Raw genomic sequence first — 25,179 nt, forward strand, 5'->3', positions numbered from 1 at the left:
ACAATGGATTGGGTTTCTGCCACTTAAATGGCATTAACTTTCCCACTCAGCCTCCATGTATGCTCCGGTCATTGTGACTGAACTTGTGTGTCAAACTGTGCTTTACCCCTGTACATTCTCTGTGTGTGATTGTGTGTATGTGTGTGTTGTTATATTAATGCTCATTGAAACACATTCTTTCCAGCTTCCTGGGGAGTATCTCACTCTTGCTCCCAAGGCACATCCTACAATAGATAACTCATTTTCTAGAACTTGACAATTAACAAAATACATTGCTATATGATATTACTTGTGGTGGTTTAATCGCTAAGTCATGCCTGATTCCTGTGACCCCATGGACTGTAACCCACCAGGCTCCTCTGTCCACGGGATTCTCCGGGTAAGAATAATGGAGTGGGTTGCCATTTCCTTCTCTAGGGAATCCTCCTAACCCAGGAATTGAACCTGGGTCTCCTGCATTGCAGGCAGATTTCTTACCAACTGAGCTATGAGGAAAGCACATATGTTATTACTTGAGTATTCATGAAATAGATAAATCAAGTATTATTGGCTGCAAATTTTACAGATACAGAAACTACAGCTTAAAAAGAGTAAGTGATTTTCCCAAAGAGCATAGCCAGTAAATGATAGAAATTCTCTCCACTCATAGGATCAGTGCTAAGATCTCAGGCAGAAGGCTTGATAAGACTTTGTATTATTTCACCTCCCAGTGGGTGTCCTGGCACCCACTTCTGTACACCCTCTTCACCTTTCTCCAAAGAATACACCCTTGCGTATCACAACCTTGTTCTGAGGAGGAACCAAGGAGAAGCCAACGTGTGTGTATTCTCATGTTCCAGACTCTGCTTCCGTGTCTATCATCCTCTTCATTATCTTGCCTTGATCTCCTCTCCTTTCTTCCTCTATCCTACTTCATCATCTGGTACACTACCTCAGTTCTCTCCCTCTTCCCCCTCATTGGTCTCTTTCTTTCTATTTTATAAAATCTTTTCTCATCAATCTGCTTTATTTCTGGAACCATGGTCAGGAGCAGCACTTTCTGGTTCCAAAGATGGTTCAAGCTCACCACAGACCATCGTTGACCTATAATTTATGTGTCAAGGGCCACATGGAATTAACATGTCCCAGAAATAAGAAATGCTGGGCTTAATAATGGCCAGCCACGATGGCAGGCAAACCATTTTGTAAATTATCCTGGCATACTCTCTCCCTCACCTATAATCTCGTCTGTGATACCCGGTTATATTCACTGCTTTCCAAGTTTCTTTTGCTTTGGACCTTCAGATTTCTAGTTTTCTCCATCAGTCATGTCCAGCTCTTTGCGACCCCATGGACTGTATATAGCCCACCAGGCTCCTCCATCCATGGAATTTTCTAGCAAGAGTACTGATGAGTGGGTTGCCATTTCCTTCTCCAGGGGATCTTCCCAACCCAGGGATCGAACCCAGGTCTCCCACATTATGGGCAGACACTTTATCGTTTGAGCCACCAGGTAATCCCTGGGGAGAGTTTGTTACTGCCCATTCCACCACCACTTCCAGGAGGTAAAAAAAAAAAAAAAAAACCTGATGTTCACCTCCTATGGTTAACTGAATACTTCCTAGAATTTAATTTTTGAAAATTCTTCTCTGCTTACCACCCTGGCTTTATAGTACCGCAGTGTGCCTCCAGTTAACTTGAGGAGAAAGAAGAAATCTACAAATGAATATTAGCTTTAGTATATAAAATCATAGGGCATTTTCAGAGGAGAAGAAAAGTGTCATCAAGTCAAATTGTATTAATAGTTTGTGACTTCAAATTGGTTAGGAACCACTGTTTCAGGGAACTGTTACTATAACATTTGCAGACTAGGGAATATTGCATAGTGAATTTGAACATATATTCATAATAATTAATAATAAAATTTAGAAGTATACGTGTGGAAATACATAGCTGAGTACTAATATATACGGAGTTCTTTTGAGGGGTGAGAAACTTGATCGTGTGCACATTTACATTGTTAAGGGATTGATTGATTGATAACGTTTTTAATGCCTGAAGCATAAAAAAAAAAAAAAAAAAAAAACGTACCCCAAAGCTCTTACATGCTGGCAAAGTAATGCTGAAAATTTTCCAATCAAGGCTTCAACAGTACGTGAACCGAGAGCTTCCAGGTGTTCAAGCTGGATTTAGAAAAGGCAGAGGAACCAGAGATCAAATTGCCAACATCCCCTGGATCATAGAAAAAGCAAGAGAGTTCCACAAAAACATCTATTGCTGCTTTATTGGCTACGCCAAAGCCTTTGACTGTGTGGATCACAACAGACTGTGGAAAATTCTTAAAGAGATGGAAATACCAGATCACCTTACCTGCCTCCTGAGAAATCTGTGTGCAGGTTAAGAAGTAACAAAACTGAACATGGAAGAACAGACTGGTTCCAAATTGGGAAAGGAGCACGTCAAAGCTGTATATTGTCACCCTGCTTATTTAACTTATATGCAGAGTACATCATGAGACATGCTGGGCTGGAGGAAGCACAAGCTGGAATCAGGATTGCCGGGAGAAATATCAATAACCTCAGATTTGCATATGACACCACCCTTATGGCAGAAAGTGAAGAGGAACTGAGGAGCCTCTTGATGAAAGTGAAAGAAGAGAGTGAAAAAGCTGGCTTAAAGCTCAACATTCAAAAAACTAACATCATGGCATCCAGTGCCATCACTTCATGGCAAATAGATGGGAAAACAATGGAAACAGCAAGAGACTTTATTTTCTTGGGCTCCAAAATCACTGCAGATGGTGACTGCAGACATGAAATTAAAAGACCCTTGCTTCTTGGAAGAAAAGCATTTTCATGCTATGGCCCTGGGTTCATTCCCTGCTTGGGGAACTAAGATCTGGCAAGCCATGCAGTGTTGCCAAAACAAAAGAAAAACATTGATGATAAATTCCAATTTGAGAACTACTGTAAAATGAAATGAGTTAATATATTTGTGTCTCCTGGCATATATAAGATGCTCAGTAAATGGAAGTTATGATTCTTTTCCTCTGTGGAAGAAAAAGATTTATAAAAAGAATTTTCATTCACCTCTTAAAATAGTGAAAGATAGGATAGTAATCATCCTACATCCTGCAGTCTTCAGTCTTTTTTTTTTCCCTCTATTCTCTTCAATTGAGCTTCCCTAGTAGCTCAGAGGGTAAAGCGTCTGCCTACAATGCGGGAGACCCAGGTTTGATCCCTGGGCCGGGAAGATCTCCTGGAGAAGGAAATGGCAACCCACTCCAGTACTCTTGCCTGGAAAATCCCATGGATGGATAAGCCTGGTAGGCTACGATCTATGGAGTCGTAAAGAGTCAGACACGACTGAGCAACTTCACTTCATTCTCTTCAAACCAAACCTGTTTGGCTTCTTTAATTTTTCTCATACAGTTTACATCCTTGCTAACATTTGGGTATATACTGGCTCCTGATTCTGGTAAGGCAGAAGTGTGTAGTTTATAGAAGATTCATCCTGGACCCGCCACTAAATAGAGTATAAACTTAGGCAAGCCTCTTTAATTCTTTAATCTTCTTATCTATTAAATAAAAAGTGTATAATTGTAGAGAGGAGTAAAATGGGAAAGTATGTAAAAGTGATTTGTTTAGCACCAATGGCTCTCTAACATTTAGTAAGAATTGATATGATATTACCATTGATTTAATGGAATTTTCAACTCTAGAAATGTATTCATAGCTATAGTAATGCTTTCTTAAAATACTGTTCAGAAACCTTATTTGCCTTGTAGTCCTCTTTCATAAAAACATATAATAATCATGTAAACCTCCTTTGGACATTTTAAAAATCACTTAGGCTCTTTTCCTGTAAGAGGCAGAGAAATAGTTTTAAGTAAAAATGTGCACATAGGCTTTACTTAAGATCATTATACTGTTAAATAATTTAATAGAAAGTTTAATTGAAATACAGAGTGCTGCAATTCATGGGGTCGCACAGAGTCAGACACGACTGAGCGACTGAACTGAACTGAACTGACTGAATAGTCATAATTCATAAAGACAAATTTTACTTTTTCCCACTTAAGGGTGATACAAGCATTTGATTGATTTTAAATACATTCTTAAACAAAAATGTATCTTATTAACAAATTAAATTCAGAAATTATATAAATATTTGATTTGGTGATTGAAGAGACAAACCATGGATTAATATTGAACAATGTGTTATGGTATTTAAAACTGTTAAGAATCATTTAAATGGTGTGATATTTAGAATGCTTGCATTTTGTATTTAAATACTCAATTGGCTTATTTGTATAATTTGAAGGTTTGCGGCTAAGGACATCAAGTAGAGGTAGCCATTGCTTTTTGCAGTTGTAAGTGTGCAAGTAATACCTGGCAGGTGTGGAAGGTCTTCATTTTCAATGAATGAAAAGTGACAGTTAAGCAATTTTCACCACTTAATTTTTCACACTGTCTTTGAGAGTCCTGGAGTAATCTTCATGTGCAAATTGAGAATTTGGACCAAATAGATGCGGCTCATGGCTCTGATGGAGGTCATCTTTAGGCTTACCCACAGAATTGTTATCCTTTCTATGTTCTTCACAAACCAGTTTTCAACATCAGTATGCTTTATAAATCCTGCCTTACCCATCAGTCCATTATTACACCAGCTTAAATTAGCTTAATGATAGTTGACTCAGGATAGTTTGAAACTTTGGTTGTGGTTGTGTCCAACTCTTTGCAAGCCCATGGACTGCAGCATGCAACTCCCCTGTCCCTCATTTCCCTGTCTCCCATTTGCTCTTCTTATTCTGTTTCCTTGGATGGAAATTCTTTCATTTGCTGCTTTTGTTGTCTCCCCTTCATCACTGACTTTTGTTAAATGTAGAAATTTGGGCTTCAAGACTTAACTTTGTAATCAAGATCTCTTCATAGACGAGAGATGCGATAGTGACTTATATTTTCAGTGCATTTAAAGTAAGACTAGTGGATGGACAGCTGAACTGCCAGGCACTGAACCTCACCAGTTTGTCCCCCGTGATTGATTTTCCTGTCCCTCAGGGGTACCACTTTATTCTTTCATTCAAGCTGCCACAAGAGACTGATAGACCTTCCCCTTTGCTAGTGTGCGGCTCAGTTCATGCAGGACTAATCTCTGACTACTCGTGCTGTTGCCTTACACTAAGTAACCTGTAGGAGCCAGCACCTTTCTGCACCCGGGATCATGGACGCATAGGAAGGAGGATTTCTTAGCGTCATTCTCTCCTTTTGATATGGGCCTCTCTTCCAAGTATCTGGGTCTGCCATTTCCTTTTTCAGTATAATTCTCTTGGTTTTCCATGTTTCAGAGCTTTCTCAGAGTTTCTGATTTGCCAATGTTCTTTTTGTTTGTTTTTGTGATTGACTATGCATTCATTAGTTTGTCCTATGTTTTCTATCATTTCTAGAGATTTTATTAAGGAGGGGGATGCTATGTGTTCAGTACAGAATTCTGAAACAGAATTAATCATTACTTTTTTCCTACTAGGATTATTACATTTTATTTATATTATTTATATTTATATTATATAATATTTAATAGTGTATAATAGCTGATATGAAAGTAAGAGTCAATAGAAAATGTTTTGCAGAAGGAGTCTATCTGTTGCATCAAAAGAGGCGTATTAATCATTTTTTCAAACGCCAATATAACACAAGAAGTCATTCCCCTTTCAGGTCACAAGCTAATGCTTCTGCTAACAAATTAATGTAATGAGTTAATGCTACCAGTACAGTAAGAACTACTTAATTGTCATAATTAATTGAAGCTAAACATAATCATTGCATAATCAAGCAATGATGTTGTTTCATTGATTTTTCATGGTGCTTTCTCATTCCCTGAACTTAATGATAAGACTGAGCAATTCGCAGGGTGCCTCTCCGCACTTAGTTCCAATTAGCCAAATTTAAATTCTGTCATGAGTCATGCACCTTGTTTCTTTAGTTATATTTCTCCAGTATGATCCAGAACTCAGGGATATGTACCCATTAATTAAGAAAATCATATTTAATTGCCAAAATATACTTCTCAATCATTTTAATCTTGTCATTTATTATAAAATATTTGGTGAATACAAATCAGTATGTGTATCATGTAAAATATTAATAGAATCAGCTCCTGTGTACCAATCACCAAGCTAAGAAATGTAACATAGCCCAACTTTGAAGCCTTTTACTTGTCCTTTCTTGACTCCTCTCTTATTCCTCCAGGGTAGTCATTATCCAGATTTAGCATTTGTATTGTTATGTTGTTTCTCTTTAAGATTTTTGCGGCACATGTGGACATATTAATACATATGCATTCTAAAAATTCAAAGAGTTAAACTGGTTTTTAAACTTCCTATAAATGGTATTCCTCTGCCATTCGCTTTTTTTATTTAGTATTGTTTCTACGATTAATCCATGTTGATAAGTTTAGTACTAGGTTGTTAATTTTCCCTGCTGCGGAGAGTTCCGTTCTATTATTATTCCAAAATGTACTTAACCTTTCTCCTAAAACAGGCATTTATATTATTTTTAGTGTTGTTGCTGTTCTTGGTTTTTTCTTTGTCTGTGGTTTGTTTCTGTTATAAAATGTAGCTAAAAACATTTTCGTTTATGTCTCCTATGTGCACATAGGAGAGATTCTCTAGGGTAACAGCAAGAAGTAGAATATCTGGGTTGTAGGTTACACTATTTTAAAAATTACTGAATAGTGCCAAATTTTCTCAAAGTACTTATTTATAATTCTACTAGGCATCTATGAGATTTCCCCTCACTCATATGCACACTACTTGGTATTGTCAGACTTTAAAATGTTTTGCCTGTCTTAGTAAGCTTGAGCTACCGTAACAGAATACCATAGGCTGGGTGGCTTAAGCAACAAGAACTTCTTTTCTCATAATTCTAGAGCCTGAACCAATGTCAGGTTACCAGCATAGTTGGGTTCTAATGAAGTCACTCTTCCTGGCGTATGTCTTCTCACTCTGTCCTCACTAGGCAGAGAGAGGAGGGAAAAAGAGAGAGAGAACATTCTTCGTGTATTTTCTTATAAGAACACTGCATGCTTAGTCGTTGAGTCATGTCCTGACTCTTGTGACCCCATGGACTGTATCCCGCCAGGCTCCTCTGTTCATGGGATTCTCCAGGCAGGAATACTGGAGTGGGTTGTCATTTCCTCCTCCAGGGGATCTTCCCAACCCAGGGATCAAACCCACATCTTCTGCATTGCAGGCAGATTCTTTACCTGCTGAGCCATCTGGGAAGCCCCATAAGAACACTAATCCTGTGGAACTAGGGTCCCACCCTTATGATGTCATTTAATCTTAATCTTAATTACTTCCTTACTCCATATACAGTCACACTGTGGCATCAGCATATATATTTTGGAGAAGACAGTTCAGTTTATAGCACTGGTGAACTGTAAGGACATCTCACTGTAGTTTTTCTTAAAATTTCCACAATATATAATGAGATCAAGCATGTTCTTCTAAGTTTATTGGTCACTGAGGTTTCTTCTTTCTGTAAATGTCCTTTGATCATACTTCCTTAGTTTGCTTATCTTTGTATGGACTTAAACAGAATTTTCCTAGAGGAGGAAATGGCAACCCACTCCAGTATTCTTGCCTGGGAAATCCCATGGACAGAGGGGCTTGGCGGGCTACAGTCCATGGGGTTGCATAGGGTTGGACATGACTGAAGTGACTGAGCACATACACAATTTTATATCTTTATATGAATCTTTAAATGAATTTTTATAATTTCTTAATGTATTTTGGATAATAATTTTGTTGATGTTCTAAGTTTCAAATATTTTCTCCTGTTTTGTGGCTTATATTTTCACTTTCCTTCTGGTATATTTTGATTACCAAAGGTTCTTTATATTTTTTTAATGTAGTCACATTTATCAGTTGTTTGTTTCATTAACAGTTTATACTTTTATATGTAGTTTATAAAACTCTTTTCCACCCAGTGCTCATAAAGATAGTCTCTTATTTTTCTTCTAGAAATTTTAAAGTTTTGCTTTCCTCACTTAACTTTTTAAATTACCTGAAACTGATTGTGTGAATGATCTGTAATTAGGATCCTTTTATTTCTTTGTAGATTAATTAGTCAGACCACTGTTCATTGTGAAGCCTATCCATTTTCCCCTGATCTGAAATGCTCTCTTGGTATCTGTTTCTGGGCTCTTCTGTTTCATTGGTCTATTTTTTTCTACCCCTGTGTGAATTCTTCTTATAATTATATAGTAATATCTTCCATAGTAAATAAGCTCACCCTATTTTTCCTCATGAATGTACAGACAAGTTTGATCCTTTGTCTTCCATATAAACTTTTGAATTAAAAAGAATCTGTTGTGATTTTCATTGAACTTCCATTGATTTCTACAGACCAATTTGAAGAAAGGCAGTATATTTACATTGTTTTGGCTTTCTAACCATAAACAATTGTTTGGTGTCCTTTAGTAACTTTTAATAAATTCCTAAAGTTTTTCATGTATAGCTTTTGCCCAACTTTTATTACATGCATCTGATTCCAGGTCCATAATCTAAAACAGAGGGTCCAGAAATTGAACAGTTCAGTAATACTGTGGTTAAAAAAATAATATGGACCTAAGTGGATGGCATTTGGGGAACCAGCATACAGGGTCTCCCCAATAATCTCGCAGTAGCCCCATCCACTAGAAAAATAGAGAAGGGGCTCTAGACAAAGAAAATTCCAATCCTGGTTTTGTAATTAAATCACTGTGCCTTTGTCATTATTGTTCAGTCCCTAAGTTGTGTCCAACGCTTTGCTACCACATGGACTGCAGCACACCAGGCTCCTCTGTCCTCCACTATCTCCCAGAGTTTGCCAAATTCATGTCCATCGAGTCGGTGATGCCATTCAACCATCTCATCCTCTGTCATCCCCTTCTCCTCCTGCCTTCAATCTTTCCCAGCATCAGGATCTTTTCCAATGAGTCAGCTCTTCACGTGAGGTGGCCAAAGTATTGGAGTTTCAGCATCAGTCCTTCCAATGAATAGTCCAGGTTGATTTCCTTTAGGATTGATTGATTTGATCTCTTTGCAGTCCAAGGGACTCTCTGAAGAGTCTCCCCCAGCACTACAACTCAAAAGCATCAGTTCTTTGGCACTCAGCCTTCTTTAGGAGAAGGCAATGGCACCCCACTCCAGTACTCTTGCCTGGAAAATCCCATGGATGAAGGAGCCTGGTAGGCTGCAGTCCATGGAGTCGCTAAGAGTCAGACATGACTGAATGACTTCACTTTCACTTTTCCTTTCATGCATTGGAGAAGGAAATGGCAACCCACTCCAGTGTTCTTGCCTGGAGAATCCCAGAGACGGGGGAGCCTGGTGGGCTGCCATCTATGGGGTCGCACGGAGTCGGACACGACTGAAGTGACTTAGCAGCAGCAGCACCAGCAGCCTTCGTTATGATCCAGCTCTCCCATCCATACGTGGCTACTGGAAAAATTATAGCTTTGACTATACAGACCTTTGTCAGCAAAGTGATGTCTGCTTTTTAACACACTGTCTAGATTTGTCATAGCTTTTCTTCCAAGGAGTAAGCGTCTTTTAATTTCATGGCTGCAGTCACTGTCCACAGTGATTTTGGAGCTCAAGAAAATAAAATCTGCCGTTATTTCCATTTTCTCCCCGTCTATTTGCCAAGAAGTGATGGGACCAGATGCCATGATCTTAGTTTTCTGAATGTTGAGCTTTAAGACAACTTTTTCACTCTCCTCTTTCACTTTCATCAAAAGGCTCTTTAATTCTTCTTCGAATTCTGCCATAAGGGTGGTGTCACATCTGCATATCTGAGGTTATTGATATTTCTCCCGGCAGCCTTGACTCCAGCTTGTGCTTCATCCAGCCCAGCATTTCGCATGGTGTGTTCTGCATATAAGTTAAATAAGTAAGGTGACAGTATACAACCTTGTCGTACCCCTTTCCCAATTTTGAACCAGTCTACTGTTCCATGTCCAGTTCTAACTGTTGCTTCTTGACCTGCATACAGATTTCTCAGGAGGCAGCTAAGGTGATCTGGTATTCCCATCTCTAAGAATTTTCCACAGTTTGTTATGATTAACACAGTCGAAGGCTTTAGTGTAGCCAATGAAGCAGAAGTAGGTGTTTTTTCTGCAATTCCCTTGCTTTTCCTATGATCTAATGGATGTTGGCAACTTGATCTCTGGTTCCTCTGCCTTTTCTAAATCCAGCTTGTACATCTGAAAGTTCTCAGTTCATGTACTTTTGAAGCCTAGTTTGAAGGATTTTGAGTATTACCTTCCTAGCATGTGAAATGAGAGCGATTGTACAGTAGTTTGAACATTCTTTGGCATTTCCTTTCTTTGGGATTGGACTGAAAACTGACCTTTTCTAGTGCTGTGGCCATTGCTGAGTTTTCCAAACTTGCTGGCATATTGAGTGCCTTTTGGTTAGTATTTTGCATGTTTAAAACTCAACTTACTTATCTGAGAAATGAGAATGTAAAACAAACTCCAGTGTTTCAGTCTAGCATTATATGAATCTTATTGGGAGAACTAGTAAAGAGAAGGACTAAGAGGGTCATGAAACTTTGAAATATCTTCTGACTTAACTTTCTTACAATAACAAATAACCTTCATTTACAGTAATTTATAGGAATAAACTTTTTTTCCTTGCCCGCAAGTCATTAGTTACGGGTTAGCAATGGCTGCTATAGCTCTGGTCAGCTCTGCAGCTTTTGCAACTGTACCCTGGAACTCTCCCTGTGAAATATTGTCCCAATAGGTTACTTCCTAACCTAACAGTCTTTCACATGAATTGTCGATAAAATTTAAGATTGTTGTAAATGCAGTGTATTTGTTCTGCTTATAAGAGCAATATGTACTTAACAAAGGACATCTGGAATCCATAAAAAATAGGAAGATAATGCAAGTGATCCATAAATCCAGTAGCTGCATATAACTAATGTTAATTTTTTGATTTTTTTTTTCTTTTAGTTTTCACCTTTGGGTCGATGCGTTTAATAAAATCAGAATTATGTTGTGCAAGTCATTCTGTAATCTTATAACAAAACCTAACATATATTGTAATCATATATTTATTTGTCTTTATGAACTTTAAAAACAGGAATTTAAGTGGCTGCCTGATATCCCAGAATATATGAAAGGTTGTTGTTGAATCACACGAATACACCGGGATTCTTGGCCCCCGGAGGAGAAGAATTCAATCCAGGGCCAGAGACAAGGCTTGATCGCTCAGAGCTTTTCTATAATAAAGTTTTATTAAAGTATAAAGGAGATAGAGAAAGCTTCTGACATAGGTATCTGAAGGGGGCAGAAAGAGTACCCACTTGCTAGTGTTAACAATGAGGTTATATAATCCAAAGAATGTCTGAAGGTTGTAAAGACCTCATCAGACCTACTCCCATAATTTACATTTTAAGATAACACTGTCCTCAGGCAAGATACATCCTTGTAAAGACCAGGTCTACTCCCATAATTTGCATTTTAAGATAATAGAAGGTTGAATCCAAAGACTGTCCTTAGGCAGGATACATTATTGTTATATAATCCTAAGGAATGTGGAGAAAGAAAAAAAGTTTGTCCTTTCTTCCTCCTTGAGAATTCCAGACCCCTCTCTCCTTGGGGACCCCTAGACTCCCTATCAACCTGCCTAGGAACTGACTCTCTCATATACATGGTCCATAACTTAGTTAACCCTTTTTTTCCATTATTAAAGTTTTTCCTTTGTTCTTCTACTATAAGTAAGGCTGCAATTCATGTTATTGTAAATAAATTAGAATATTGGTCATTTATGACATCTTTATGAAAAATTTCTGGAAGAGTAACATGAATTCTGGTCTTGGAGTGAATGTATGTCAAACATCACATAAACCTGACATCTCAGTGTAATGGAGGATAAATACGCTTGTGGTTTAAGTTACATGACTGTGAGTTATCTAACTGTTGAGAGTAAACCTAAGGGCAGGCCAGGTTTGATTGACTAGGGGTGAAGGGTTTGGTTGTAGGAGGTAGATAATGAAGTAATGTAGGAAAGAGATCTTGCATTAAGAGAGTCCCGTTTTTATTCCAGGCACTGTTTTGTTTCTGAGCTGTCTCTTCTGCATTCCTGCTAGCATTAAATCCTCCTCTTGCCTTGGTCTTCACATTACTATTTAGAGTATCTGACCAGCCAGTCACATATCCTTAATGAGCACACACTTACAACTTATCTTCCATACACACACAGCACATTTTAATTATTCTCATATATCTAAACATCTGAAATATATCATGACAACCAATAGGGACCATATCAGTTTACCTGTGCAGGACCAGTTTTTACTATATGTATTTGTTCTTAGTTAGAGTCAAAACTATTTTTAGATCATATGCTATTTGCCTTTTACAAAGTTTGACAACAAAGATATGGTGCTTCATACGGACACTGTATGTTTTAATAGCACTAGATCTTTAGGAAATGATTAAGTAGCAATCATAATTTAGGGCAATGCAGATGAGAAAGCCTTCTCTCAAGGTCAGATCCGCATAATGAGATAATTATTACTAGAAAGGAAAGAATCCTGATTGGCTTCAACTGGCCAGGTAGAATACATTTATTACAAAATTTTATTTGTTTATATATTTATTTTTAATTTCTTTTGTTAAAGTATAGTTGATTTACAATGTTGTGTTAATTTCTGCTGTACAGCAAAGTGGTTCAGTAATACATATATATATATATATATATATATACACATATACATTCTTTTTCATATTCTTTTCCATTATTGTTTATCACAGGATGTTGAATAGCCTGTGCTACGCAGTAGAATCTTGTTGTTCATCCATTCTATATATAATAGTCTACATCCTCTCATCTCAAACTCCCAAGCCATTCCTCCCCCAGCCCCTCCCCCTTGGCAACCATAAGTCTGTTCTCTATGCCTGTAAGACTGTTTCTGTTTCATAGGTAAGTTTAATTGCGTCATATTTTAGATTGCACATAGAAGTGATATCATATAGTATTTGTCTTGGCTGGCTTACCTCACCTAGTATGGCAGTCTCTAGGTCCATCCATGTTGCTGCAAAAGACATTATTTCATTCTTTTTAATGGCCGAGTAATATTCCATTGTATGTGTATACATGTCTATTTGTATATATGTTTGCGTATATACACCACATCTTCTTTATCCATTCATCTGTTGATGGACATTTAGGTTGCTTCCATGTCTTGGTTATTGTAAATAGTGCTGCTATGAGCATAGGGGGTGCATGTATCTTTTTAAATTATAACTTGTCTAGATAAATGCTCAAGAGTGGGATTGCTGAATCATATGATCATTTTAGATTTATCATCTTTCCATCCCATAAAACGAGCAGGAACACACACTGTAAGAAAGGCTCTGTGGAGGAATAGGAAATGGGAGAGGCCAGCCTGCCTTGGTCAAAGACCAAGAGTATCTGCCTCTGTCTTCTCCCTCCTCCCCAATTTTCCTCTCCCACTCTGGGAGACTTCTCATAAGGAGTTTGCATTTCAGGCAATTTTTCAAATCAGTGTTCACAGTTAGAGATTTTACACAGGATTCTCCCTTTAGACTCACAGAGAGATGGATAAAACTCCAACCCAGCCTTTTATACACTTTTTTAAACACTCTGTACATTTGTAATAAAAGATTCTTGGGTAGAGAAATATATTATCCCAATTTTGAAATGTCTGGAATCAGAGAATGGGCAGCCTTTCATTAGGTGTTTTGTTCCCATCAGGACATAGTTTCTTTTGAAGCTATTCAGAGAAAGAATGTCAGGAGAAACATTATAGAGGAAAACTACTGTGTCTAGTGTCCCTGGAAGTATTTACTGAGAGGACCTTCTTAAATTGAAAAATCTGATGAACTAACTTAGGTTTGGAGCTAGTTAGCAGAGCACAATATAGAAAAGTGACAAGGGTGACAACTCCAGGTCAAATGTCACATGAAGATAGCATGGAGAACTTCTGAGAGGTGCAGGGCAGGATGAACCGCTGCAAAAATCATTTAACTGTGCCCTGGAGAATCATACAAACTGTTGACATGGTTGCAACTTCCATGATATGAGCTAAAGTTTAAACACACTATTACTTAGAAATGCAAAGAAAATATAGCTTTATTAAAATTGTTTAAAAGTATGTGTATGTCATATATATATGATTTTATATAGAAGCATGAAGGTGAATATGTATTAATATATGCTCTTTGTAGGTCAAGGGTCAGCCAACTTTTTCTGTAGAGGGCCAGAGAGTAAATGTTTCCAGCTTCTGGACCCTATGGTCTCTGTTGCAACTACTTAACTGTGCCCTTGTAGGTGGAAGCAGCTACAGACAATACATAAATGAATGAGCAGGACTGTTTCAATAAAACTTTATTTACGAAAACAGATGGTGAACTGCCCACAGGCAGTTACCAAAGAAGAAGGGGGAAAAGGATAAATTAGGAATTTGGGATCAAGAGATATACACACTACTATATATGAAAAGGATAACCAACAAAGACTTAACCATATAGCATAGGGAACTATATTCAGTATCTTATAATAACCTACAATGAAAGAGAATGTTAAAAAAAGAATATATATATATATATATATATATATAACTGAATCACTTTGCTGTACATCTGAAATTAACACATTATGAATTAACTATATTTCAATAGAAACTTTTAAAAATTAAAATAAATAAAATGATCTCTTGCTCTCACTCTTTCTTTCTCTCTCTCTCACACACACATCCACACATTAAACGTTCTAACACTCTCCGCAGCACTGCCTGTCATCCATCAGTCCCTAAAATTACCATCATCCACATGCTAAACTCAGTCTGCTGAGGACAAATTTAAGAGTTTCATTTTTTAGCTGGAGAGGTGTCCAATCTTTATAAAAGGAAGACTCTTCTTACAAACTTCCAGTTATATCTTACATTATTTTTATCATCATGTTCTATAGTATATAAAAACATAATATATGAATAGGTCTCCTGTGTTGAGTTCTTTCTAAGAGCCAGGAATTCTTTGTGACTAAGTTTGTTTTGTCTGCACAAAAATCTTACGATATCAAAACAATTATTATCTCTATTTTCTAGGAGCCAGTTTTTGAACATAGGCACAATCATTGCAGATCTATGACCTTAACCAGTATTTTCCTCCTAAATGTTTATTCTTTGAAATGTTAAATATCTTTGAAACAAAGATAACAAGAAAACATAGTTAAAGACTGCATGTGAACAAAACAGTGAAACCAAGAAAACTGAAACAACACACCCATGTATACACACCATACGTGTGTGTATGTGTGTGGAGAGAGAGACAAAAAGAGAAGGACAGAGACAGAGACAGAGAGGAGGAAGAGAAGATTATGGCAGCTTGTCATTTTATTGCAGGAAGGGGAACCCCTTCCAGGGCCCAAAAGTGGGCTCTTGTCTAACACTTGGAATTGAATTGTCCAAGGAGACACATATGCTGACAAAGCAAGAGATTTTATTGAGAAATGGTGCCCGGGTGGAGAGCAGTAGGGTAAGGGAACCCAGCAGAACTTCTCTGCCACATGGCTCGCAGTCTTGGGTTTTCTGGTTATGGGATTAGTTTCCGGGTTGTCTTTACCAGTCATTCTGACTCAGAGTCCTTCCTAGTGGTGCATGCCTTGCTCAGCCAAGATGGATGGCAGTGAGAAGGATTCTGGGAGGTGGTTGGACACGTGGTGTCACCTTTTGACCTTTCCTGAACTCTCCCTGTTGATGGTTGCTTATTAGTTCCATGTTCCTTACCAGGACCTCATGTCGTAAAACAACGCATGCAAATAGTTACATAGTGCCTGGCCAGGGTGGGTGGTTTCAGTCAATGTGCTTCCCCTAACAATTTCTGTATACCAATTTCTGTGTTAGTCACTTCTGCTTACAGTGACAAACAGTCCCCCAGAACTTAATGGCTTACAATCATAAACATTTATTTCTCACTCATGTTGCATGTGAGCAGCGACAAGTTAGCTGTGGGTCAGATGCATGGCCTGTGGCTTTGCTCAGCTCTTATTGGCTCTGCTTTGCTTTGCTTGTCTTCCTTATCCTAGTGCACGAGCTCAGGGAGCTCTTGAGGCAGGGTCTGACCGTTTCTGGCCAAAAGAATGTGCAAAAGGCTAAGCCAAACCACACAACCATACTCAAAACTTGTTTGAACTTGGTTTCCATCACATGACCTCTTATTCCATTGGTCAAACTAAGTTATGTGGCCAAGTCTAGAATCAGAGGGGCAGAAAGGTCCTCTGAGAAGGAGGCAAAGGAATGAATAGTTGTGAACAGTACAGTACAATACACCTTCTCTTTGCTCACCACACGACAGGCCAAAGAATCCAAGAGATAAGGTGTTGAGGCAAGGAAGAGACTTGAATTGGGGAGTGGGCAGACTGAGAAGATGTCAGGCTAGTGCCTCAAAATAAATACCTTATTAGATTCTGGATGCCAGTTTCTTTTATAGATGGGAGGCCAAGAAGCAATGAGGAACTAAAGTCAAAAGGCAGAATAGAGAGGGAGATGCACTGAGGAAGGAAAGTGAAAGGATCTTCAGTCTTGCAAAACATCTCCAAGGGAATTTCCCAGCCTTCAAAAGGGGTGTGTTATTCTCTCCTGTTCACAGATGGGCAGGGATAAACTATCTCTCCATCAGCTGAACAAAGGCACTTTAGTTTATAGTCAAGCAGAGGGGCAGGGTACTCCAGGCAAGCCATTAAGTATGGTTATAACAAAAGCAAGAAAAAGCAAGTCAAACAGTTTCCAACATGGAGTCAGAATTGGCTTCCTCCCTGCCACATCTTCAAGTGTTTAAAGATTGCAAGGCAAAATTCTGCTATTAGCTACCCCACAGCTGACTTACCTTATGCTGTCATCACAGCCCATGCTTATTGGCTAAGACAGCTAGTTCACCCAGGACAAGTTTCTCTGAAATAAGTTTGTGTGCACTGCTTTTACCTTTCCATTTAATTGCAAAGATTTGTGTATTATCAGCATGCTAATTTGAAAGAGCATTAAAGGACTGAAATACATATGTTTTTTAATCTTGTCACTTTCTTGCTTCTGTATTAGTACAATGTATTCTGCACAGGCTTCCGCTAGAGGGGTTCTTCAAATCAAAGGGATTTTAGGATGCATTCAGAGAATCATATACTTTTACATCCTTTTTTGTTACCTTAATTACTTTCCTATTTGCATTCCAAATACTACTTTATTGAAATCCGATTCAAATTCAGATTATGGTCTGGGGTTAAAAAGGCGTTGCTAACCTGTGCTTATTGTTATAAATGGCCCTTGGAGAAATCTGAAGCTTCTGTTGTGTTACCTTAAAAATTTGAATGTTCCTTTTGATCGAGACAGAGGACAAGCTGAACTAGAATGCCTATTGCAGTAGGAAGCTGACATTCAAATAAGAATATGATTTTTGTAAAACTCATTTATTAGAGCATTACATCACCAGCACTGGCTCAATTTGATGTTAATGTTTAATTCAGAATGTCCACTTTGCTAAGCAAATGAGAAATCCTGCTGTTAACTTTTTGAGTAATTCAACTTTCTACAATGCATTTTCCTTTCATTGGCGCCTTTAAGGTATTTGACTTCAATCTATCCCACCCGCACCCCATTTTTTGTCCTGTGTGGATCATTGCTTCCCAGGGGACATGGGACAACCTTCTGAAGGCATTTCTTTCTTTTATTGCATCACTGGCTATTCTTTATCAACTTCAGAACTTTAGTCTCAGTACATATGAACCCTCAGGAACTCAGAACTACATCATAAAAGCCAAGTTGACAGTGAAGTAAGACTTAGTTGGTGAAAATGGAACTCTCTGATTTTATTGTAGGTGGATATGTCTGGCCAGACAATGGAACAAGAAGTAATGGGATTCAGGACACCCTACCTCAAAATATGGCACCTTGGCATATGTAATATTTTGAACTGGAGTGATTTGAGAAATAGCAAGTACTGGAAGGACTCTCTGGACTTTCCCCTGAAGCAGATTATAAAATCTTCACGTGAAAGGTACCCCCCTATATCCTGGAATGTGAAGTCAAGTGGGCCTTAGGAAGCATCACTACAAACAAAGCTAGTGGAGGTGATGGAATTCCAGTTGAGCTATTTCAAATCCTAAAAGATGATGCTGTGAAAGTGCTACACTCAATATGCCAGCAAATTTGGAAAACTCAGCAGTGGCCACAGGACTGGAACAGGTCAGTTTTCATTCCAATCCCTAAGAAAGGTAATGCCAAAGAATGCTCAAACTACCACACAATTGCACTCATCTCACACACTAGCAAAGTAATGCTCAAAATTCTCCAAGCCAGGCTTCAACAATACATGAACCGTGAATTTCGTTGTTCAACCTGGTTTTAGAAAAGGCAGAGGAACCAGAGATCAAATTGCCAACATCCACTGAATCATCAAAAAAGCAAGAGAGTTCCAGAAAAACATCTATTTCTCCTTTATTGACTATGCCAAAGCCTTTGACTGTGTGGACCACAACAAACTGTGGAAAATTCTGAAAGAGATGGAAATACCAGACCACCTGACCTGCCTCTTGAGAAACCTGTATGCAGGTCAGGAAGCAACAGTTAGAAGTGGCCATGGAACAACAGACTGGTTCCAAATAGGAAAAGGAGTTCGTCAAGGCTGTATATTGTCACCCTGCTTATATGCAGAGTATATCATGAGAAACACTGGGCTGGATGAAGCACAAGCTGGAATCAAGATTGCCGGGAGAAATATCAATAACCTCAGATATTCAGATGACACCACCCTTATGGCAGAAAGTGAAGAAGAACTAAAGAGCCTCTTGATAAAAGTGAAAGAGGAGAATGAAAAAGTTGGCTTAAAACACAACATTCAGAAAACAAAGATCATGGCATCTTGTCCCATCACTTCATGGCAAATAGATGGAGAAAAAGTGGAAACAGTGGTAGACTTTACTTTTTTGGGCTCCAAAATCACTGTAGATGGTGACTGCAGCCATGAAATTAAAAGACGTTTACTCCTTGGAAGAAAAGTTATGACCAACCTAGACAGCATATTAAAAAGCAGAGACATTACTTTGCCAACAAATATCCGTCTAGTCAAGGCTATGGTTTTTCCAGTAGTCATGTATGGATGTGACAGTTGGACTCTAAAGAAACCTGAGTCCTGAAGAATTGATTCTTTTGAACTGTGGTGTTGGAGAAGACTCTTGAGAGTCCCTTGGACTGCAAGGAGATCCAACCAGTCCATCCTAAAGGAGATCAGTCCTGAATATTCATTGGAAGGACTGATATTGAAGCTGAAACTCCAATCCTTTGGCCACCTGATGCAAGAGCTGACTCATTTGAAAAGACAGTGATGCTGGGCAAGATTGAAGATGAGAGGATAAGGGGACGACAGAAGATGAGATGGTTGGATGGCATCACCAACTTGATGGACATGAGTTTGAGTGAACTCCGGGAGTTGGTGTTGGACAGGGAGTCCTGGCATGCTGCAGTCCATGCAGTCGCAAAGAGTCGGACACGACTGAGCGACTGAACTGAACTGATACCTGAAGGAAAGGAACATCCTTATCTCCATAGATGGAGGAACGCCAAGAGGAATCTCAATACACAGGCGTTGTTGAGTTTCCCCGAGTTGGCTACTTGTAGTTCGTACCCTTTAGTCCTATTGTATAGGACATGACTTTATACTCTTCATCAAGCCTATGAGAGAAACACTCAAATGTAACTGCTTCTTCCGGTCTTCATTTCCGTTTACAAGATTCCCATGTCGTGTAAAACTCATATTAAATACATTAGCATACTTTTCTCTTATTTAATCTGTCTTTTATAACAGAGACATAGCTGAGACCCTAAGATGGGTAGAGGAAAGCTATTTTTCCTCCCCTCTAGAGGAAATATGTCATCTGGTCATGTTCAATCTTTAATAAACAGGAAATGTGTCAAATTTCAATATCTTATTTGATTTATAAGTTTATAGTGGGAAATTACGGAGAAGGCAATGGCACCCCACTCCAGTACTCTTGCCTGGAAAATCCGGATGGAGGAGCCTGGTGGGCTGCAGTCCATGGGGTCGCTAAGAGTCGGACACGACTGAGCGACTTCACTTTCACTTTTCACTTCCATGCATTGGAGAAGGACATGGCAACCCACTCCAGTGTTCTTGCCTGGAGAATCCCAGGGACGGGGGAGCCTGGTAGGCTACTGTCTGTGGGGTCGCACAGAGTCGGACACGACTGAAGTGACTTAGTGGCAGTGGGAAATTAGGCTAGTACACTGAAGCACGCAAAATGGTACTGTCTTGTTATATACTGCATAATTGCTACTCAGATTTCATATGCAAAACAGTAGCAGCATCACCTCAGCAATTGTTAGAAATGCAGAATATTGGGACTGATTCTTGACCTTCTGAGTAAGAGTCTCAATTTTTATTGGTTCCCAAGGGTATGTAGAACACTAAAGTTTGAGAAGCGCATGCCAGAGGATTCAGCACACCATTTCATCAGAGTGTTGTTGTTGTTCAGTCGATCCGTTGTGAAGTTACACCTATATGGTGTGTGGAATGAGGCATCTCACTAATGCTTGTGTCTTGGTCCTGTTCAGTTCAGTTCAGTTCAGTCGCTCACTCATGTCTTGACTCTTTGTGACCCCATGTACTGCAGCACGCCAGGCTTCCCTGTCCATCACCAACTCCTGGAGCTTACTCAAACTCATGTCCATTGAGTCGGTGATGCCATCCAACGATCTCATCCTCTGTCATCCCCTTCTCCTTCTGCCTTCAATCTTTCCGAGCATCAGGGTCTTTTCTAATGAGTCAGCTCTTCTCATCAGGTGACTGAAATATTGGAGCTTCCGCATCAGTCCTTCCAATGAATATTCAGGGTTGATTTCCATTAGGATTGACTGGTTGGATGTCCTTGCTGTCCAAGGGACTCTCAAGAGTCTTCTCCAACACCACAGTTCAAAACCATCAATTCTTTAGCGCTCAGCCTTCTTTATGGACCAACTCTCACATCCATACATGACTACTGGAAAAACCATAGCTTTAACTATATGGACCTTTGTTGGCAAAGTAATGTCTCTGCTTTTTAATATGCTGTCTAGGTTGGTCATAGCTTTTCTTCTAAAGAGCAAGCATCTTTTCCCGACTATGAATAGACCAAGGGTGGAGTGTAATGATGGAGATTTATGTTCTTTTGGTACAGAGTATTTCTGGTACCCAAACTCCTCTTCCACCACTGTCTTTCCCTTTGCTTCTGTCCCAGTCCCATCCCACCTACTCTGGTCTCTAGTTTCCAAAGCCTTCCAGGTGCTTTGTCCATCCAAGGTGTCCCCAAAGCCCTCACCAAGACCAGGTCTCCATCTAAGCTGTATAGTGGGATCACCATAAAAGCTTGAAAAGATTGATACCAGAGCCTAACCCATAGAGATTCTAAATTAATTAATCTGCTAGAAGTTCTTATGTGCAACACAAGTTGAGACCTTGTCCACTAGTTCTGCTCTTCAAGTCTCTTAGGAGACACCTGGATTGATTTTATATTCTCCACACTAAAAGGTATATAGATGGTAATGATTTACTTGATAAATCCAAAGAGTGTTTGCATCTTGACTGTGGAACGACCTCAACCAAGAGACTAATCTCTAGTGGTTTTGAATTTCCTATTCCTCAGGGGGTACTCCAGTCAAACAAGGAGATAGCTGCTATTTTCTATGGAGGCTGAGGGCTTACTGAGGATATTCAGAGTGTGACTTGATATCTTCACATTGGGGTAAAGAATTGCCATTGTTTTAATGATAAGGAAGCAGGGTCAGTTCTCTCAGGCCCACGAATGAGTTCCTGACTCCTTGGTACACTCTGGCTGCCTGGGTGGCAAATACCTATGTTGCTCCCCTCTTCCTAGAATGGTTAAGAAGACAGAAATCCAAAAGGTCAGAAATGATCAAATTCTGGTGATACTTATCTGTCTGTATGGCTTATGACTTGGAAAAGATTGTGTGGAAGGGCCTCCTCTTCTCAGGAGAAATTCAGTTCTATTCTGCTGCCAAAGAGGAACCAATGAATCATCTAAAGCATCTTCTGCTTTGTCTCTACTCTTCAGTGGATATTTGGTTTTTGCCTAACCAGCAGTTAGTCCATACTTCTCCCAGTTGTATCCTATTATGGAGCAGCTGGGCTTTTTGAGGGGAATTATTCTCTGTGCCAGCTCTTATGGTTAGTCCTAATTGGCCTAAACCAAACATTTGTCCTTTTAATTGGTTCAGAGATGAGTTGTGACCTAGCTCTAAGCCAGTCTTTAAGCACTCTCCTGGCCAGTTACCTAGTGTTATGATCTGAATGTTTGTGTCCCCTCTCCCCCCAGATTCATATGCTGAAGTCCTACCCCTCATTGTGATGATATTTGGAGGCACAGCCTTTGTAAGGTAATTAAGTTTAGAGTAGGTTTTGAGAGTGTTGTCTCCATGATGGGATTGGTGGTCTTATAAGTAGAGGAAGAGAGACAAGAACCCTCTCTCACCACATGCACACCCCCAGAGAAAGGCCATGTGAGCACACAGCAAGAAGGCAACCCAGGAAATGGACTTTCACCAAACACTGAATCTGTTGACACCTTGATCTTGGACTTTCCAGTCTCTAGAACTGTAAGAAAGAAATCTCTGTTGCTTACATCACCCAGTCTGGAGTATTTTGTTACAGCAGCCTGAGCTAAGGCAGCTAGTGATTGGTTATTACATAGATGGAGATGGCACAGTAATAAATTGATCCAATCAAAGCAAATGCAGGGTGCTGTCCAATAGTTGAAGGAAAGAAAGGAAAGCGTATAGCCCCAGGTGTTCCTGGAATGTGCTCCTAGAACTGCCAACAATGACACTTTGGGTGGCAGCATGGAGAGTCAGAAAGAATCCTGCCATTGAACATGCCCTTTGTGTGACACTACAAATGATCTTATCATGTGAACTGGTGTGAATCAGAATTTCTGTTACTTTGAAACTGGAAATATCTTAACTGATACATATCTTGATCTGGACTAAATGTCCCCAGCTCTTAAAACGGTGTGATTATCTCTTTATGCCTCTATGATGAGAATAATGCTGATTTACCAAGAATACCCTCAAAACACTTGTTCTCAAACTTAACTGCACATTGGAATCACCCAGCAGTTTCAAAAGATATTGAGGCCTGTGTATCATTCCCTAGAGATTGTGATTTAATTATTTTAAGTATGATTGTGGTTTTGTGTATCTATCTGTCTTATTTGCTTGATTTTGGTGGTGAGAGGGCAAGTGGCAACTGAAAAGAAGTGGGAAACTTCAATATAACAAATAAGCAAATTTAAAATTTTAATATTACCATGTCCAGGATGCTTCTTCTCCTAGCCATGACCCCCAGGACTCTGGGAAAAGAGAAAGAAGAAAAAATCCCAGTTGGTAGAATCTTGAGGGGATCCATTGACCTTGTGATACTCAGCAAACCAAATCAGTGAATGATGCTGTTTCCTGAGTTAATTTCTGAGAAGCAAATGTTCATAAAGATTTTATAGGTCCCAGTATGACAATATCTTCTCCAGTCTCTTCACTGTTCTCCATCTCTTTGCCCGTCACCATGACAACCCACATAGGTATTAGCCAAGAAACCTGGAAGGGACATTTTTAGTGTTTTACTTCATCTCTTTTCTTAGATATTTCACAGAATGATACATATTTGAGAATGTCCTAGGATAGACGAATTAGAGATTTTCAAGCTCCAAAATTATAACAGATTATGGCAAGGGGCATATCCCTATTAGAGAGCCATTGAAGATGTAGCAGTGGTACACCGTAACAAATATTAGTTGCAATAAAAGGAAGAAAAAGGAAGGCAATCTCTATGCAAATATAGAACACTTAACTTTAGTGAAGAAATGTCAGAGGCCTTATTCAGATCTCAAGAAAAGGAGAGTTGAGAGTGTTCTACCTAAATTCACTGTGATTTGGCTTTTATACCAGACTTCTATATGATCAATATAAAAATACCTTTAGCATTAGGCCTCAGCAACCTTAACTTGCTAATATTCTTTAACATCTAGTTATGGGGAAGTTGGGCTTCCCTGGTAGCTCAGACACTAAAGAATCTGCCTGCAATGCAGGAGACCCTGGTTCGATCCCTGGGTTGGGAAGATCCCCTGGAGGAGGAAATGGAAACTCACTCCAGTATTATTGCCTGGAGAATTCCATGGACTGAGGAAACTGGTGGGCTATAATCCATGGGGTCGTAAAAGAGTCAGACACAACTTAGCAGCTAACACTTTTTTTTTTAAATAAAGAAGTGTGCCTCAGAGTTGTTGTATAGTTACTAAGTCATATCCAACTCTTTTGCAACCCCTAGCCTACCAGGCTCCTCTGTCCCTGGGGTTTCCCAGGCAAGAATACTGGAGTGGGTTACCATTTTCTTCTCCAGAGGATCTTCCCAACCCAGAGATAGAGCCCAGGTCTCCTGCATTGCAGGCAGATTCTTTACCCCTGAGCCACCTGAGAAGGCCGTGCTTCAGTATACACATAGTAATTTTCTCTCCTCAGCAGCTTCATGATGTATCTATTAGCTACTACTGTTTAACAAACAATTCCAAAGCTCATTGGCATACAACAATAAACATTTATGCACAATCATATGTCTAAGAATTGGCTGGAATGGCTCTGCTTCAGGTTCTGGATTAGAAGTTCAGTCCCAGTGGCTCTGCTCCATATTCTTTTCATTTTTATGCTATGAGGAATGTGTCCTTCTAGTAACAATGACAGAAAGGAAGAAAAGCAAAAACATGTAGTTTCTATTATTGCCAAGGCTTAGAACAAGTGCTCTATCACTTTCCTCCATGTTCCATTGACCAAAGCAAGTCATATGTCCTGAGCCCAACATCAATGAAGCAGAAAAACATACTCCACTCAGTGGTATGAAATTCAAAGTCACATGACAAGAGTGTGACATCAAGGAGAAACAGAGAATGGGAACAATAATGTGGTCTGTCACACACGATCATGTCTGGACTCCAAATCAGAGGTTGGCACTTTTTTTCTGCAAAAATGGAGACAGTAAATATTTTAGGCTTTGTGGGCCATATGGTCTCCGTCACAACTATTCAACTCTGCCATTTGCCATTGTAGTGCAAACACAGCCATAGATGATACATAA

Source organism: Bos javanicus, chromosome X (assembly GCF_032452875.1).
Source record: "Bos javanicus breed banteng chromosome X, ARS-OSU_banteng_1.0, whole genome shotgun sequence".
In the NCBI taxonomy this organism is placed as follows: Eukaryota; Metazoa; Chordata; class Mammalia; order Artiodactyla; family Bovidae; genus Bos; species Bos javanicus.